The sequence below is a fragment of the Styela clava genome, chromosome 9 (assembly GCF_964204865.1).
Source record: "Styela clava chromosome 9, kaStyClav1.hap1.2, whole genome shotgun sequence".
Lineage (NCBI taxonomy): Eukaryota > Metazoa > Chordata > Ascidiacea > Stolidobranchia > Styelidae > Styela > Styela clava.
This window is the reverse complement of record NC_135258.1, coordinates 17678813-17698877: the sequence shown is the minus strand read 5'-3', so window position 1 is coordinate 17698877 and position 20065 is coordinate 17678813. Positions and strand designations below refer to the sequence as shown.

At 29.8% G+C, this 20065-nt stretch overlaps 1 protein-coding gene across 3 annotated transcripts in view; it reads left to right on the top strand.

The window, feature by feature from the left end:
* Positions 1-20065, top strand: part of LOC144427380 (E3 SUMO-protein ligase RanBP2-like) — a 189085-nt gene that overhangs the window by 70303 nt on the left and 98717 nt on the right. The gene's annotated exons all lie outside the window — the stretch shown is intronic.

Here is a 20065-nt window from a genome sequence, read left to right as displayed (position 1 = left end):
ATATCTTGTTTCCTGTTGAAAATATCTCTAAAATAGAAGAGAAAATAATGATAGGCAAATATGGATACAGCATATTATCAAAAAAAGCTTTATTAATAAATATTCAATAATATTAATAACATATTTACCGGTATTTTAGATTTGTCTCTGGTTCCGTCTTTTTTCAATTTCTTCAGTGTCCTCAAAATTCTGTGCCTGAGAAGCTAAGATAATATTAACAATATCTAAGCCTTATAAAAATAGTAAAAATATTTACATGTAATTTGTAGATTTTTCTTGTATCCGTCTTTTCTCAATTTTTCCAGTCTCTTCATGGTTCTGTGCCTGAGAAGCTAGGATAACATTAAAAATATCTAAGCCTAATAAAAACCCTATTTTTCCTAATGGCGGGAATGGGTCTAAATCTATCTATACCAAATAAAATATTGAAAACAAAACAAAAAACATGGCAAGCCTTGTTAATACTTTTCTTCTTCTGTCGGTGTCACAATATCTTGTTTCCTGTTGAAAATATCTCTAAAATAGAAGAGAAAATATTGATTATGACAAATAAGATAATCAAAAATGGATACAGCATATTATCAAAAAATGCTTTATTAATAAATATTCAATAATATTAATAACATATTTACCGGTATTTTAGATTTGTCTCTGGTTCCGTCTTTTTTCAATTTCTTCAGTGCCCTCAAAATTCTGTGCCTGAGAAGCTAAGATAATATTAACAATATCTAAGCCTAATAAAATTGGTAAAAAATATTTACATGTAATTTGTAGATTTTCCTTGTATCCGTCTTTTCTTAATTTTTCCAGTCCTTTCATGGTTCTGTGCCTGAGAAGCTAGAATAACATTAAAAATATCTAAGCCTAATAAAAACCCTATTTTTCCTAATGGCGGGAATGGGTCTAAATCTATCTATACCAAATAAAATATTGAAAACAAAACAAATAACATGGCAAGCCTTGTTAATACTTTTCTTCTTCTGTCGGTGTCACAATATCTTGTTTCCTGTTGAAAATATCTCTAAAATAGAAGAGAAAATAATGATAGGCAAATATGGATACAGCATATTATCAAAAAAAGCTTTATCAATAAATATTCAATAATATTAATAACATATTTACCGGTATTTTAGATTTGTCTCTGGTTCCGTCTTTTTTCAATTTCTTCAGTGTCCTCAAAATTCTGTGCCTGAGAAGCTAAGATAATATTAACAATATCTAAGCCTAATAAAAATAGTAAAAATATTTACATGTAATTTGTAGATTTTTCTTGTATCCGTCTTTTCTCAATTTTTCTAGTCTCTTCATGGTTCTGTGCCTGAGAAGCTAGAATAACATTAAAAATATCTAAGCCTAATAAAAACCCTATTTTTCCTAATGGCGGGAATGGGTCTAAATCTATCTATACCAAATAAAATATTGAAAACAAAACAAAAAACATGGCAAGCCTTGTTAATACTTTTCTTCTTCTGTCGGTGTCACAATATCTTGTTTCCTGTTGAAAATATCTCTAAAATAGAAGAGAAAATAATGATAGGCAAATATGGATACAGCATATTATCAAAAAAAGCTTTATTAATAAATATTCAATAATATTAATAACATATTTACCGGTATTTTAGATTTGTCTCTGGTTCCGTCTTTTTTCAATTTCTTCAGGGTCCTCAAAATTCTGTTCCTGAGAAGCTAAGATAATATTAACAATATCTAAGCCTAATAAAATTGGTAAAAATATTTACATGTAATTTGTAGATTTTCCTTATATCCGTCTTTTCTTAATTTTTCCAGTCCCTCCATAGTTCTGTGCCTGAGAAGCTAGAATAACATTAATAATATCTAAGCCTAATAAAAACCCTATTTTTCCTAATGGCGGGAATGGGTCTAAATCTATCTATAACAAATAAAATGCTTATAGTAAAAAAGCCATGGCGATCCCTGGTAATACTTTTCTTCTTTTGTCGGTGTCACAATATCTTGTTTCCTGTTGAAAATATCTCTAAAATAGAAGAGAAAATAATGATTATGACAAATAAGATAGGCAAATATGGATACATCATGTTACTAAAAAAGCTTTAATAATAAATATTCAATAATAATAATAACATATTTACCGGTATTTTAGATTTGTCTCAGGTTCCGTCTTTTTTCAATTTCTTCAGTGCCTTCAAGATTCTGTGCCTGAGAAGCTAAGACAATATTAACAATATCTAAGCCTAATAAAATTGGTAAAAAATATTTACATGTAATTTGTAGATTTTCCTTGTATCCGTCTTTTCTTAATTTTTCCAGTCCCTTCATAGTTCTGTGCCTGAGAAGCTAGAATAACATTAAAAATATCTAAGCCTAATAAAAACCTTATTTTTCCTAATGGCGGGAATGGGTCTAAATCTATCTATAACAAATAAAATGTTAACAGTGAAAAATCCATGGCAATCCCTGTTAATACTTTTCTTCTTTTGTCGGTGTCACGATATCTTGTTTCCTGTTGAAAATATCTCTAAAATAGAAGAGAAAATAATGATTATGACAAATAAGATAGGCAAATATGGAAATAGCATATTATCAAAAAAAGCTTTATTAATAAATATTCAATAATAATAATAACATATTTACCGGTATTTTAGATTTGTCTCTGGTTCCGTCTTTTTTCAATTTCTTCAGTGCCTTCAAAATTCTGTGCCTGAGAAGCTAAGACAATATTAACAATATCTAAGCCTAATAAAATTGGTAAAAAATATTTACATGTAATTTGTAGATTTTCCTTGTATCCGTCTTTTCTTAATTTTTCCAGTCCTTTCATAGTTCTGTGCCTGAGAAGCTAGAATAACATTAAAAATATCTAAGCCTAATAAAAACCTTATTTTTCCTAATGGCGGGAATGGGTCTAAATCTATCTATAACAAATAAAATGTTAACAGTGAAAAATCCATGGCGATCCCTGTTAATACTTTTCTTCTTTTGTCGGTGTCACGATATCTTGTTTCCTGTTGAAAATATCTCTAAAATAGAAGAGAAAATAATGATTATGACAAATAAGATAGGCAAATATGGAAATAGCCTATTATCAAAAAAAGCTTTATTAATAAATATTCACTAATAATAATAACATATTTACCGGTATTTTAGATTTGTCTGTGGTTCCGTCTTTTTTCAATTTCTTCAGTGCCTTCAAAATTCTGTGCCTGAGAAGCTAAGATAATATTAACAATATCTAAGCCTAATAAAATTGGTAAAAAATATTTACATGTAATTTGTAGATTTTCCTTGTATCCGTCTTTTCTTAATTTTTCCTTTCATGGTTCTGTGCCTGAGAAGCTAGAATAACATTAAAAATATCTAAGCCTAATAAAAACCCTATTTTTCCTAATGGCGGGAATGGGTCTAAATCTATCTATACCAAATAAAATATTGAAAACAAAACAAAAAACATGGCAAGCCTTGTTAATACTTTTCTTCTTCTGTCGGTGTCACAATATCTTGTTTCCTGTTGAAAATATCTCTAAAATAGAAGAGAAAATATTGATTATGACAAATAAGATAAGCAAATATGGATACAGCATATTATCAAAAAAAGCTTTATTAATAAATATTCAATAATATTAATAACATATTTACCGGTATTTTAGATTTGTCTCTGGTTCCGTCTTTTTTCAATTTCTTCAGTGCCCTCAAAATTCTGTGCCTGAGAAGCTAAGATAATATTAACAATATCTAAGCCTAATAAAATTGGTAAAAAATATTTACATGTAATTTGTAGATTTTCCTTGTATCCGTCTTTTCTTAATTTTTCCAGTCCTTTCATGGTTCTGTGCCTGAGAAGCTAGAATAACATTAAAAATATCTAAGCCTAATAAAAACCCTATTTTTCCTAATGGCGGGAATGGGTCTAAATCTATCTATACCAAATAAAATATTGAAAACAAAACAAAAAACATGGCAAGCCTTGTTAATACTTTTCTTCTTCTGTCGGTGTCACAATATCTTGTTTCCTGTTGAAAATATCTCTAAAATAGAAGAGAAAATAATGATAGGCAAATATGGATACAGCATATTATCAAAAAAAGCTTTATTAATAAATATTCAATAATATTAATAACATATTTACCGGTATTTTAGATTTGTCAATGGTTCCGTCTTTTTTCAATTTCTTCAGTGTCCTCAAAATTCTGTGCCTGAGAAGCTAAGATAATATTAACAATATCTAAGCCTAATAAAAATAGTAAAAATATTTACATGTAATTTGTAGATTTTTCTTGTATCCGTCTTTTCTCAATTTTTCCAGTCTCTTCATGGTTCTGTGCCTGAGAAGCTAGAATAACATTAAAAATATCTAAGCCTAATAAAAACCCTATTTTTCCCAATGGCGGGAATGGGTCTAAATCTATCTATACCAAATAAAATATTGAAAACAAAACAAAAAACATGGCAAGCCTTGTTAATACTTTTCTTCTTCTGTCGGTGTCACAATATCTTGTTTCCTGTTGAAAATATCTCTAAAATAGAAGAGAAAATATTGATTATGACAAATAAGATAAGCAAATATGGATACAGCATATTATCAAAAAAAGCTTTATTAATAAATATTCAATAATATTATTAACATATTTACCGGTATTTTAGATTTGTCTGTGGTTCCGTCTTTTTTCAATTTCTTCAGTGCCTTCAAAATTCTGTGCCTGAGAAGCTAAGATAATATTAACAATATCTAAGCCTAATAAAATTGGTAAAAAATATTTACATGTAATTTGTAGATTTTCCTTGTATCCGTCTTTTCTTAATTTTTCCTTTCATGGTTCTGTGCCTGAGAAGCTAGAATAACATTAAAAATATCTAAGCCTAATAAAAACCCTATTTTTCCTAATGGCGGGAATGGGTCTAAATCTATCTATACCAAATAAAATATTGAAAACAAAACAAAAAACATGGCAAGCCTTGTTAATACTTTTCTTCTTCTGTCGGTGTCACAATATCTTGTTTCCTGTTGAAAATATCTCTAAAATAGAAGAGAAAATATTGATTATGACAAATAAGATAAGCAAATATGGATACAGCATATTATCAAAAAAAGCTTTATTAATAAATATTCAATAATATTAATAACATATTTACCGGTATTTTAGATTTGTCTCTGGTTCCGTCTTTTTTCAATTTCTTCAGTGCCCTCAAAATTCTGTGCCTGAGAAGCTAAGATAATATTAACAATATCTAAGCCTAATAAAATTGGTAAAAAATATTTACATGTAATTTGTAGATTTTCCTTGTATCCGTCTTTTCTTAATTTTTCCAGTCCTTTCATGGTTCTGTGCCTGAGAAGCTAGAATAACATTAAAAATATCTAAGCCTAATAAAAACCCTATTTTTCCTAATGGCGGGAATGGGTCTAAATCTATCTATACCAAATAAAATATTGAAAACAAAACAAAAAACATGGCAAGCCTTGTTAATACTTTTCTTCTTCTGTCGGTGTCACAATATCTTGTTTCCTGTTGAAAATATCTCTAAAATAGAAGAGAAAATAATGATAGGCAAATATGGATACAGCATATTATCAAAAAAAGCTTTATTAATAAATATTCAATAATATTAATAACATATTTACCGGTATTTTAGATTTGTCAATGGTTCCGTCTTTTTTCAATTTCTTCAGTGTCCTCAAAATTCTGTGCCTGAGAAGCTAAGATAATATTAACAATATCTAAGCCTAATAAAAATAGTAAAAATATTTACATGTAATTTGTAGATTTTTCTTGTATCCGTCTTTTCTCAATTTTTCCAGTCTCTTCATGGTTCTGTGCCTGAGAAGCTAGAATAACATTAAAAATATCTAAGCCTAATAAAAACCCTATTTTTCCCAATGGCGGGAATGGGTCTAAATCTATCTATACCAAATAAAATATTGAAAACAAAACAAAAAACATGGCAAGCCTTGTTAATACTTTTCTTCTTCTGTCGGTGTCACAATATCTTGTTTCCTGTTGAAAATATCTCTAAAATAGAAGAGAAAATATTGATTATGACAAATAAGATAAGCAAATATGGATACAGCATATTATCAAAAAAAGCTTTATTAATAAATATTCAATAATATTAATAACATATTTACCGGTATTTTAGATTTGTCTCTGGTTCCGTCTTTTTTCAATTTCTTCAGTGCCCTCAAAATTCTGTGCCTGAGAAGCTAAGATAATATTAACAATATCTAAGCCTAATAAAATTGGTAAAAAATATTTACATGTAATTTGTAGATTTTCCTTGTATCCGTCTTTTCTTAATTTTTCCAGTCCTTTCATGGTTCTGTGCCTGAGAAGCTAGAATAACATTAAAAATATCTAAGCCTAATAAAAACCCTATTTTTCCTAATGGCGGGAATGGGTCTAAATCTATCTATACCAAATAAAATATTGAAAACAAAACAAAAAACATGGCAAGCCTTGTTAATACTTTTCTTCTTCTGTCGGTGTCACAATATCTTGTTTCCTGTTGAAAATATCTCTAAAATAGAAGAGAAAATAATGATAGGCAAATATGGATACAGCATATTATCAAAAAAAGCTTTATTAATAAATATTCAATAATATTAATAACATATTTACCGGTATTTTAGATTTGTCTCTGGTTCCGTCTTTTTTCAATTTCTTCAGTGTCCTCAAAATTCTGTGCCTGAGAAGCTAAGATAATATTAACAATATCTAAGCCTAATAAAAATAGTAAAAATATTTAGATGTAATTTGTAGATTTTTCTTGTATCCGTCTTTTCTCAATTTTTCCAGTCTCTTCATGGTTCTGTGCCTGAGAAACTAGAATAACATTAAAAATATCTAAGCCTAATAAAAACCCTATTTTTCCTAATGGCGGGAATGGGTCTAAATCTATCTATACCAAATAAAATATTGAAAACAAAACAAAAAACATGGCAAGCCTTGTTAATACTTTTCTTCTTCTGTCGGTGTCACAATATCTTGTTTCCTGTTGAAAATATCTCTAAAATAGAAGAGAAAATAATGATAGGCAAATATGGATACAGCATATTATCAAAAAAAGCTTTATTAATAAATATTCAATAATATTAATAACATATTTACCGGTATTTTAGATTTGTCTCTGGTTCCGTCTTTTTTCAATTTCTTCAGTGTCCTCAAAATTCTGTTCCTGAGAAGCTAAGATAATATTAACAATATCTAAGCCTAATAAAATTGGTAAAAATATTTACATGTAATTTGTAGATTTTCCTTATATCCGTCTTTTCTTAATTTTTCCAGTCCCTCCATAGTTCTGTGCCTGAGAAGCTAGAATAACATTAATAATATCTAAGCCTAATAAAAACCCTATTTTTCCTAATGGCGGGAATGGGTCTAAATCTATCTATAACAAATAAAATGCTTATAGTAAAAAAGCCATGGCGATCCCTGGTAATACTTTTCTTCTTTTGTCGGTGTCACAATATCTTGTTTCCTGTTGAAAATATCTCTAAAATAGAAGAGAAAATAATGATTATGACAAATAAGATAGGCAAATATGGATACATCATGTTACTAAAAAAGCTTTAATAATAAATATTCAATAATAATAATAACATATTTACCGGTATTTTAGATTTGTCTCAGGTTCCGTCTTTTTTCAATTACTTCAGTGCCTTCAAAATTCTGTGCCTGAGAAGCTAAGACAATATTAACAATATCTAAGCCTAATAAAATTGGTAAAAAATATTTACATGTAATTTGTAGATTTTCCTTGTATCCGTCTTTTCTTAATTTTTCCAGTCCCTTCATAGTTCTGTGCCTGAGAAGCTAGAATAACATTAAAAATATCTAAGCCTAATAAAAACCTTATTTTTCCTAATGGCGGGAATGGGTCTAAATCTATCTATAACAAATAAAATGTTAACAGTGAAAATTCCATGGCAATCCCTGTTAATACTTTTCTTCTTTTGTCGGTGTCACGATATCTTGTTTCCTGTTGAAAATATCTCTAAAATAGAAGAGAAAATAATGATTATGACAAATAAGATAGGCAAATATGGAAATAGCATATTATCAAAAAAAGCTTTATTAATAAATATTCAATAATAATAATAACATATTTACCGGTATTTTAGATTTGTCTCTGGTTCCGTCTTTTTTCAATTTCTTCAGTGCCTTCAAAATTCTGTGCCTGAGAAGCTAAGATAATATTAACAATATCTAAGCCTAATAAAATTGATAAAAAATATTTACATGTAATTTGTAGATTTTCCTTGTATCCGTCTTTTCTTAATTTTTCCAGTCCTTTCATGGTTCTGTGCCTGAGAAGCTAGAATAACATTAAAAATATCTAAGCCTAATAAAAACCATATTTTTCCTAATGGCGGGAATGGGTCTAAATCTATCTATACCAAATAAAATATTGAAAACAAAACAAAAAACATGGCAAGCCTTGTTAATACTTTTCTTCTTCTGTCGGTGTCACAATATCTTGTTTCCTGTTGAAAATATCTCTAAAATAGAAGAGAAAATGATGATAGGCAAATATGGATACAGCATATTATCAAAAAAAGCTTTATTAATAAATATTCAATAATATTAATAACATATTTACCGGTATTTTAGATTTGTCTCTGGTTCCGTCTTTTTTCAATTTCTTCAGTGTCCTCAAAATTCTGTTCCTGAGAAGCTAAGATAATATTAACAATATCTAAGCCTAATAAAATTGGTAAAAATATTTACATGTAATTTGTAGATTTTCCTTATATCCGTCTTTTCTTAATTTTTCCAGTCCCTCCATAGTTCTGTGCCTGAGAAGCTAGAATAACATTAATAATATCTAAGCTTAATAAAAACCCTATTTTTCCTAATGGCGGAAATGGGTCTAAATCTATCTATAACAAATAAAATGCTTATAGTAAAAAAGCCATAGCGATCCCTGGTAATACTTTTCTTCTTTTGTCGGTGTCACAATATCTTGTTTCCTGTTAAAAATATCTCTAAAATAGAAGAGAAAATAATGATTATGACAAATAAGATAGGCAAATATGGATACATCATGTTACTAAAAAAGCTTTAATAATAAATATTCAATAATAATAATAACATATTTACCGGTATTTTAGATTTGTCTCAGGTTCCGTCTTTTTTCAATTTCTTCAGTGCCTTCAAAATTCCGTGCCTGAGAAGCTAAGACAATATTAACAATATCTAAGCCTAATAAAATTGGTAAAAAATATTTACATGTTTTTTGTAGATTTTCCTTGTATCCGTCTTTTCTTAATTTTTCCAGTCCCTTCATAGTTCTGTGCCTGAGAAGCTAGAATAACATTAAAAATATCTAAGCCTAATAAAAACCTTATTTTTCCTAATGGCGGGAATGGGTCTAAATCTATCTATAACAAATAAAATGTTAACAGTGAAAAATCCATGGCGATCCCTGTTAATACTTTTCTTCTTTTGTCGGTGTCACGATATCTTGTTTCCTGTTGAAAATATCTCTAAAATAGAAGAGAAAATAATGATTATGACAAATAAGATAGGCAAATATGGAAATAGCATATTATCAAAAAAAGCTTTATTAATAAATATTCACTAATAATAATAACATATTTACCGGTATTTTAGATTTGTCTCTGGTTCCGTCTTTTTTCAATTTCTTCAGTGCCTTCAAAATTCTGTGCCTGAGAAGCTAAGACAATATTAACAATATCTAAGCCTAATAAAATTGGTAAAAAATATTTACATGTAATTTGTAGATTTTCCTTGTATCCGTCTTTTCTTAATTTTTCCAGTCCCTTCATAGTTCTGTGCCTGAGAAGCTAGAATAACATTAAAAATATCTAAGCCTAATAAAAACCTTATTTTTCCTAATGGCGGGAATGGGTCTAAATCTATCTATAACAAATAAAATGTTAACAGTGAAAAATCCATGGCAATCCCTGTTAATACTTTTCTTCTTTTGTCGGTGTCACGATATCTTGTTTCCTGTTGAAAATATCTCTAAAATAGAACAGAAAATAATGATTATGACAAATAAGATAGGCAAATATGGAAATAGCATATTATCAAAAAAAGCTTTATTAATAAATATTCAATAATAATAATAACATATTTACCGGTATTTTAGATTTGTGTCTGGTTCCGTCTTTTTTCAATTTCTTCAGTGCCTTCAAAATTCTGTGCCTGAGAAGCTAAGATAATATTAACAATATCTAAGCCTAATAAAATTGATAAAAAATATTTACATGTAATTTGTAGATTTTCCTTGTATCCGTATTTTCTTAATTTTTCCAGTCCTTTCATGGTTCTGACCTGAGAAGCTAGAATAACATTAAAAATATCTAAGCCTAATAAAAACCATATTTTTCCTAATGGCGGGAATGGGTCTAAATCTATCTATACCAAATAAAATATTGAAAACAAAACAAAAAACATGGCAAGCCTTGTTAATACTTTTCTTCTTCTGTCGGTGTCACAATATCTTGTTTCCTGTTGAAAATATCTCTAAAATAGAAGAGAAAATAATGATAGGCAAATATGGATACAGCATATTATCAAAAAAAGCTTTATTAATAAATATTCAATAATATTAATAACATATTTACCGGTATTTTAGATTTGTCTCTGGTTCCGTCTTTTTTCAATTTCTTCAGTGTCCTCAAAATTCTGTGCCTGAGAAGCTAAGATAATATTAACAATATCTAAGCCTAATAAAAATATTTACATGTAATTTGTAGATTTTTCTTGTATCCGTCTTTTCTCAATTTTTCCAGTCTCTTCATAGTTCTGTGCCTGAGAAGCTAGAATAACATTAAAAATATCTAAGCCCAATAAAAACCCTATTTTTCCTAATGGCGGGAATGGGTCTAAATCTATCTATAACAAATAAAATGTTTATAGTAAAAAAGCCATGGCGATCCCTGTTAATACTTTTCTTCCTTTGTCGGTGTCACAATATCTTGTTTCCTGTTGAAAATATCTCTAGAATAGAAGAGAAAATAATGATTATGACAAATAAGATAGGCAAATATGAATACAGCATATTTTCGAAAAAAGCTTTATTAATAAATATTCAATAATAATAATAACATATTTACCGGTATTTTAGATTTGTCTCTGGTTCCGTCTTTTTTCAATTTCTTCAGTGCCCTCAAAATTCTGTGCCTGAGAAGCTAAGACAATATTAACAATATCTAAGCCTAATAAAATTGGTAAAAAATATTTACATGTAATTTGTAGATTTTCTTGTATCCGTCTTTTCTTAATTTTTCCAGTCCCTTCATAGTTCTGTGCCTGAGAAGCTAGAATAACATTAAAAATATCTAAGCCTAATAAAAACCTTATTTTTCCTAATGGCGGGAATGGGTCTAAATCTATCTATAACAAATAAAATGTTAACAGTGAAAAATCCATGGCAATCCCTGTTAATACTTTTCTTCTTTTGTCGGTGTCACGATATCTTGTTTCCTGTTGAAAATATCTCTAAAATAGAACAGAAAATAATGATTATGACAAATAAGATAGGCAAATATGGAAATAGCATATTATCAAAAAAAGCTTTATTAATAAATATTCAATAATAATAATAACATATTTACCGGTATTTTAGATTTGTGTCTGGTTCCGTCTTTTTTCAATTTCTTCAGTGCCTTCAAAATTCTGTGCCTGAGAAGCTAAGATAATATTAACAATATCTAAGCCTAATAAAATTGATAAAAAATATTTACATGTAATTTGTAGATTTTCCTTGTATCCGTCTTTTCTTAATTTTTCCAGTCCTTTCATGGTTCTGACCTGAGAAGCTAGAATAACATTAAAAATATCTAAGCCTAATAAAAACCATATTTTTCCTAATGGCGGGAATGGGTCTAAATCTATCTATACCAAATAAAATATTGAAAACAAAACAAAAAACATGGCAAGCCTTGTTAATACTTTTCTTCTTCTGTCGGTGTCACAATATCTTGTTTCCTGTTGGAAATATCTCTAAAATAGAAGAGAAAATATTGATTATGACAAATAAGATAAGCAAATATGGATACAGCATATTATCAAAAAAAGCTTTATTAATAAATATTCAATAATATTAATAACATATTTACCGGTATTTTAGATTTGTCTCTGGTTCCGTCTTTTTTCAATTTCTTCAGTGCCCTCAAAATTCTGTGCCTGAGAAGCTAAGATAATATTAACAATATCTAAGCCTAATAAAATTGGTAAAAAATATTTACATGTAATTTGTAGATTTTCCTTGTATCCGTCTTTTCTTAATTTTTCCAGTCCTTTCATGGTTCTGTGCCTGAGAAGCTAGAATAACATTAAAAATATCTAAGCCTAATAAAAACCCTATTTTTCCTAATGGCGGGAATGGGTCTAAATCTATCTATACCAAATAAAATATTGAAAACAAAACAAAAAACATGGCAAGCCTTGTTAATACTTTTCTTCTTCTGTCGGTGTCACAATATCTTGTTTCCTGTTGAAAATATCTCTAAAATAGAAGAGAAAATAATGATAGGCAAATATGGATACAGCATATTATCGAAAAAAGCTTTATTAATAAATATTCAATAATAATAATAACATATTTACCGGTATTTTAGATTTGTCTCTGGTTCCGTCTTTTTTCAATTTCTTCAGTGCCCTCAAAATTCTGTGCCTGAGAAGCTAAGATTAATATTAACAAGATCTAAGCCTAATAAAATTAGTAAAAATATTTACATGTAATTTGTAGGTTTTCCTTGTATCCGTCTTTTCTCAATTTTTCCAGTCCCTTTATAGTTCTGTGCCTGAGAAGCTAGAATAACTTTAAAAAAATCTAAGCCCAATAAAAACCGTATTTTTCCTAATGGCGGGAATGGGTCTAAATCTATCTATAACAAATAAAATGTTTATAGTAAAAAAGCCATAGCGATCCCTGTTAATACTTTTCTTCTTTTGTCGGTGTCACAATATCTTGTTTCCTGTTGAAAATATCTCTAAAATAGAAGAGAAAATAATGATTATGACAAATAAGATAGGCAAATATGGATACAGCATATTATCGAAAAAAGCTTTATTAATAAATATTCAATAATAAAAATAACATATTAACCGGTATTTCAGATTTGTCTCTGGTTCCGTCTTTTTTCAATTTCTTCAGTGCCCTCAAAATTCTGTGCCTGAGAAGCTAAGATAATATTAACAAAATCTATGCCTAATAAAATTAGTAAAAATATTTACATGTAATTTGTAGATTTTCCTTGGATCCGTCTTTTCTTAATTTTTCCAGTCCCTTTATAGTTCTGTGCCTGAGAAGCTAGAATAACATTAAAAATATCTAAGCCTAAAAAAACCCTATTTTTCCTAATGGCGGGAATGGGTCTAAATCTATCTATAACAAATAAAATGTTTATAGTAAAAAAGCCGTGGCGAGCCCTGTCATTACTTTTCTTCTTTTGTCGGTGTCACAATATCTTATTTCCTGTTGAAAATATCTCTAAAATAGAAGAGAAAATAATGATTTTGACAAATAAGATAGGCAAATATGGATACAGCATATTATCAAAAAAGCTTTATTAATAATTATTCAATAATAATAATAACATATTCACCGGTATTTTAGATTTGTCTCTGGTTCTGTCTTTTTTCAATTTCTTCAGTGCCCTCAAAATTCCGTGCCTGAGAGGCTAAGATAATATTAACAATATCTAAGCCTAATAAAATTAGTAAAGATATTTACATGTAATTTGTAGATTTTTCTTGTATCCGTCTTTTCTTAATTTTTCCAGGTCCCTTCATAGTTCTGTGTCTGAGAAGCTAGAATAACATTAAAAATATCTAAGCCTAATAAAAACCCTATTTTTCCTAATGACGGGAATGGGTTTAAATTTATCTATAACGAAACAAATATTTAAAAAAAAGCCATGGCAATCCCTGTCAATACTTTTTCTTTGTCTTCACGATATCTTGTTTTCCTGTTAAAAAATATCTAGAAATACTATAGAAAATAATGATTATAACAAATAAGATAGCCAAACATGGAAGTAGCATATTTTCAAAAAAAACTTATTAAAAAATGTACAATATCAGTGAAAAACAATATAATAAATCAGTAATATACGATAACAGTAATAAAAATATAAGTATAACGTAAAACGAAAGAAATATTTTAATTTTTTCATACCAGGACATCGAATAAACGATTGCATTACAGGGTGTTAAAATACAAAAAACAATTGTATTTAGTTTTTTGAGCTATTGTTCAATTCATTAATGAATATATAATTAAGAATTTGTTTGCAATTATTCAAATTACATAAATAGTTCTTCACGGGTCGAGCCATGTTGAACTTCCGCTTATAATCCTTTAACAGTGTGTATGGCATTTTGGTATAGTTTTAAACAACAGTCTTATTTGATATAAATACATTCGTGTGTACTGCCCAGTGCATTTGTTTTCGACCACATATTGGTAATCAGTGCACATGCATACGATCTCAAAGTACGTATGACAATGGGATACAGTTTCAAACCAACAGTCAATTTTTCTATATCAAAGTCTTGTGTGTGGACTCAACGCATTTGGTGGCTAGCACATCTTAGTTATCTTCTATAAAACTCTTCTTCCTATTTGAATAATTGAGTTTCATTTTCTTTTGAAAAACAGAAAGAGTCGTCAAGTTTCATAATTGAGTAATCCTGTAAAAATATATATACATTTAGTTATTATGCCTTTTTATAGTAGAGGAAGTAAATTATAAGAAACTTATTACGTATGATGAGGCTCTACAAGGCGCCTATAACGTGTTGGGCGGTGACGCTGCGCGTCATCAACTCCCTCAGACTTATAACCTTCTAGTTTCACAATATTAACAACTCCACCACTTTGAATATGATTGTAGTCCATTATTGGCAATGAAATATACAATCTACATAAACAATGTACGAGAGACGAATAATATGTGATGAAATACGACAAATAGTGTGGTGATAAAAATGATTATTGTAGAGGTCGAAACGCATATTGTAGATGTATAGGGTTGCTAAAGTTTACGTCCAACCTAAGTATGTCGACAACATACTTAATTTCAAAAGATGCAAACAATAGCAACATTAATAATTTATGTAATATGAATGAACCTATTTAACCAAAAAATAAAACAAGCAAACAATCCGTTTATTACGGCAATTAAATTAACACTACTTAAACGACAAACTTCTAATGCGAGCATTACCTCTTAAATAGCCGACTTGCAATGATCCGAAATACCGAAATAATAATAAACAAACAAGAATATGAGAAGACAAGACGATACAAGATTTTGTTTACGTCAACATGCTTATTTTCATCCCACGAACAGGAGATTAAATTGCCTTAAAGGGAGTAGTCTATGAACGGTCATTCACCAAAAGTACAATGGCCGATAACTTTCAAAAAACCTCGGATCAAACATATATACGGAATAAAACAATTAAACTTTGTCTGTAGCTGAGGAAATGAATCTTACTATTAGTATGTGTAACCAATTACATGCTATTGTGGCATAATAAGGGATGCTATTCGATATCATACGAGTTTTTAATGTTTGCAGTAAAAGAGGACATTGTTTTACAACATATCATTTGATACAATAACTCATGGGATGGATGTCTATTTTAAACATAACATTAACGTCCATTACATTATACTAGAGATTCCAACAATAGAGATGTACCGATACCACTTGTCGCCGATACCGATCAGACAACAACGATAAAACGCCGATATCAACATTTTAAAGCAGAAATTGCCGACATTTACATGCTATGTAATTATTATTTCAAGTGTGCAGTCCAAACTAGTTGAAGTAACAGTTTACAAGCATTATTCATGCCACACAATTTTTCAGATTGAAAGAGACATATTTCAGATAATAAGAAATTATTATTTGAATCCTGATACGTTTTTTGGTTCAAATACATTGCGCACTGACGCTAATAATATCGGTGTTCGGTTAGAAAACTCATCGGGTCTGGCTACTGTGAGGGGGGGTAAAATAAATAAATGTTTACTCACTCTATCTAACTGATACATCGAGTTGCCAGCGCAGAATTTTATGCCATTATAACGTCGTATTTTGTATTTTACAAATCTAAAAATTCCCGTTTGATATATTTCCTCATAATTTCCATGTAATGTTAAAAATGTCAATATAAAATATGGGCTGCAAAAATAGCCAAATTAGTTGGGCTGATAAATGGCTAAAATCAGGTCATAATCCTATTCCCGTTTCTATTCGCGCGGTTGGGAAACAGCATTGCTCATACTTAACGAGGCTAATACCGTGAAAAGTAAAAAAAAAAATTTCATATCAGTATTTCGAGCTACTTTTCAAAAACATTCTGGAATTGATCAAAAAGTTACTTATCGTGGAAATATCAGTCTACATTCAGCCGATATCAATACGAATACCGATACCAAATATTAGCACCGATGCCCGATACCTTTTACCGAAAGCCTTTTAATTTAGTTTTGACCAGCACTGACTGTATAACGACATTGATGTTTGTTTTAAGCAGACGGTAGAACACTCATTTAACCACTCCAACCCGAAATTGAAATTAATGAAAAGCCAATATACCTCAATTAATAATGAAATAAAACAAGTAAACAATACACGATAGTAATATGAACATTTGTTAAAAAATTAATATTCAAGCCAGACGATATTATTGCAAAATGAACCTAGCAATTTGTGTTAGTTTAGCTGCCCTCAGTTGATATTTGGACGTGTTTCAACTTAAAATTATGCTAATTTGAATCGAGCATTAAAATTGGAACCAAGTTGAAGTAATTAAAACGAGACTATCAGAAGACGACCCGTAAGTTACAATTACATTATATTTTCATGGCATCGTGATTCCAGAACAAGTTCATAGATGACCTCTTATTAGGGGGAAAAGGAGAACAAACGATAAGCAAGAGACTCAAGTAGAAAATGCGAGTAAACATTCACAATAAATGGTCTTTTTAAAACCAAGAGAAAAAAAAACTGTAAAATCAAAAACGATCTTGACAACAACAAAAAATGAATAAGTCTGAAACGCAAGGAGCTACAGAAAAAAATGTGGAATGGACAGACATTTTTCTTCTTTACATGTATTCCATATTTTCCTCTGCATGAAAGCAAGTAGAATCCGCATTTTTATTTTTTCAAATGCTCAAAGTAGTATAATTTTGTCACAATTACAACCAACAAGGCTCATTTACGCAACGAGCGTATTTTTATTTATTTTTTGACGCTCCAAATTTCATTAATGTGATACGGAATGAATAAAAGCAAAGCATTTCCGTCGGCGAATTTTAAAACTATCCAACGCCAAAACTTTGTCTTTTCAAACACAGTTTAGCGCCCAAGCACATTCTGTCTCATAATCATTATTTTATCTCGGCTTGAAATTATGAATCAGTTTCCTTTTGTGTATATTTTTCAGTGCACGCACAAGTTTAACCAGTGCTAGGCATTTGTAGCAGAGGCATTATCCAGCATATTGGGTGAATATAAGCGCCTTCAGTTAACAGTTAGTTGGACGTGTTTTAACCTAAAATTAATCTAACACTATCCAACATTGAAATTAGAAACAAGTTAAAGTAATGAAAACGCGACTATTTGAAGAACTGTTTGGTAATGCGACATTATAGTGGCATGCCCTTGGTATACCCAAACAAGTTTTTAAATGTCCACTTATTAGCAGAGGATCAGCTAAAATAGAAGAACAAACGATTAAGCGAGGGCTTAATTAATATGACTCGGCATGTGTGCAGTCTAAATTGGATATTTTCTGGCCTGCCAGCCTGTTTGGAACTGTTTTCTATGCGCTCAAAAATATGAATATCCAGTGTAAGCGTCAAATATGCAACATTGCAGCCTTCAACAGATTTAGCAACCAATCACAAGAAATCACATTTCTTTGCTACATTAGATACCCGACAGACGGACTGCACCTTTTGAAAAGGAGTCAAAAACATCAACCGTTGGAATATCAAGCGCACAAACCCAGAATAAACAGATCGAGTAATAATCAAACACAACAATTTGATAACAATCAAAAACTATATGAATGTATGTATTATTATTCCTGTATTATAATTTGTACACCCCAGCTGTTTGATTTACATTTTTTACCACCAAAACTATGTCGTCTCTGACATTAAAACTTAACGGTTCTAATGAATTTACTAATAGAGACAAAATCCGAAAAATTTTCGCTTTCATTTAATATGTTTTCAGTCAAATATTTGCACCAATAAATTGGGCTTTTTTATGAATCTGTTGTTGTGCATGGCTTTCAAACATCTGATCAAGCGTTTTTGTTATGGCGGAGATATAGTGTGGGGAATCTTGTATAAATAAAACATGGTATTAGGAACAAGAATTATGCAGTTCATTTTCATCTCTTCACCACGTAGCTTAAGATTTTCGCAAAATACCATTGTGTAATAAAGCATTGTTCTGCAAAAGTACTCGCAAGCTCTAATGAAAAACAAACTGATCAGTATCAATACGACAAAATCAGAAAATTCTAGAAAAATGAAAAAAAGGCCTCATGTTGCGTGTTTTTAAATCTACCAATTTATTAAGCTTTATCAGAGAATTAGAAGTGACCATTTCATTTCTTTCTTAAATTCGTGGAAACGTTCAGCGCTTTTTTGTTGATACGTTTGCTTGCATTTCTCCAATATTTAGCTTAACATTATTATTTTCCATCTTTACTGTTTCACTTAAGTAAGAATAATAAACATCATTGGGCATTTTCCAATGTATTTTTGTACGGCTAAGACATCCATGCGACAATGACTTAGAAATAAATTATTATTTATCAGAATTTTTTTCTATTTAAATAAAAATTCAAATTCACCAAACACAAATCTGAGTCGGGCATTTAAGTTACGACAGATTTAAAGTCAATTCAATGGAAGAATTAATTTCAGAAAAAAAAAACACATCCCTGAATAAGATTTTAAATTTTTGAATCATTCCTAACCCGAACCCAAGCTGAACAACTACTAATTTGTTATGCCAGGAAAGCACTTAGGTGCTCATAAAAATGTGACCCTAATATGTTTGTTGAGTAAGAGTTAATATCCTTTACGTATACGTCTCATCGTGCACTAAGTCAAAAGAGTAAATCAAAACGCGTCGTTTTCAAGCATGATATATGCTTGTCCGATTGTTTGTGGCCACGGTAGCACGTAATTTCTCTTTATCATATTTTCAATTCTCCGAGTTTTATGTCTGTAAGTATTTCAAAGTTAGAAATATACAGAGGAATGAATATGTTATTACTTGAAAGAAAGTAATTTGAGCTAGCGAGCAATCGTTTTCAGCGCGTATATAAGCTAGTAATCATTACCCGCACAATAATAAACAAACATTAAATGCGCTCGCTCGAAATTACTCGCGAAACATGCGCCCTTTGTTAATTGAATATTCACTTTGCTTCAAAAGCAAGGTTTGGGCTTGCCAGAACGGTGACGTAAATTTTTCTTTCGTGAGAGACTTTGTTGTCGAGTCGATTTCGCTTGTATTTATCAGAGCGGTACCAAAACAAAACTTAAAAAAAAAAATAAATAAAAAATTTCTCTCATTTTCAACGCGACACGGCTGAGCGAAAGGCACACGCGTATCGGGAAGCGTCTGGCACAAAGCGCCCTAATCAAGTTTTCCGATGAGATTTAGCTCAAATGGAGGGCGGGTAGATTGAGTTAAGTTAATGACAGATTTAAATTCAATCAAATGGAAGCATCAACTTCAAAAAAAAAACTCCCGAATGCAGATTTCAAATTTTCAAATCATTCCTAACCCGAACCATATAACCCAAGCTGAACAACTATTAATTTGTTATTTTAAAGCGAGCGGGTGTGTTTTCCGAAATCTCATTTTTCCAAAGAAACATATTCAACTGTGGTAATATACTTAAATATTCAATATACAGTGCAAACGAAATTGAGAATGAAACACAATAGCGGGGGAAAATTTGAATATTTCATTAAATAGAGCACTAATATAAAAAACTTGATTCAACAAAAAGTTGTGGTGGCTCAATGTGATTAATTTCAAAAAAAATAATTAATTATTTTA